Below are 806 nucleotides of genomic sequence, written 5' to 3' on the forward strand. Positions count from 1 at the left end.
CTTCCGGTACCAGAATTGAACTCACGACCTTGCACTTGCCAGGCAGGCACTGTGCCACTGAGCTAAATCCCCAGCCCCTGATTTCATTTTCTTTCCCCTCTCCCTCTTCTCCTTCTTCTCTTCCTTTCCTTCTCTCCTTTTCCCTCCCTCTTTTTTTTCTTCCTTTCATTGCCTAGGGTGATCTCAAACTCCTGGACTCAAGCAATCCTCCTGTGTAGCTGGACTACAGGCACATGCCCCTGCACCAGTTGAGATTTTCAAAGATGAGAACAAAAACAAAAACATTTAATCCATTTAAAAATATGAGTTTTGGAAAAAAGGATGGGAATTCATTAACTCAGTGTAGCACATCTGTAGGCAAATGTGGAAATGCATACCTGTAATTCCAGCTACTTGGAAGGCTGAGGCAAGAGGATTCCAAGTTTGAGGCCAGCTTGAGCAATTTAGAGAGATATGGTCTCAAAATCCAAAAACAAATAAACAAACAAGCAACCCCCCAAAACAAACAAACAACAAAATATGTTTCCATTTTGTCCATCCCTGGTAGTGAAAGATGGAGCAGACAGCAGCCCAGCCCACTAGATGGCGGTGTGAGACGCAGCGAGATGGCTATCTAGAGGCCAAGCTTTTCAGTCAGGGTTTTGCACTACCGTAACTGTTTCTCTGAGACTCAGCTTCCTCCTCAAGACACTCTTGGCCTGCTCCTACCTGTGCGTTACACATACGCACACCTATGGGACATGTGTCACTCGCGCGTACTCCTGCCTATGCGTTACACATACGCACACCTATGGGACATGTGTCAC

The sequence above is a fragment of the Chinchilla lanigera genome, unplaced genomic scaffold, assembly GCF_000276665.1.
Source record: "Chinchilla lanigera isolate Chin_1 unplaced genomic scaffold, ChiLan1.0 scaffold00071, whole genome shotgun sequence".
NCBI lineage: Eukaryota > Metazoa > Chordata > Mammalia > Rodentia > Chinchillidae > Chinchilla > Chinchilla lanigera.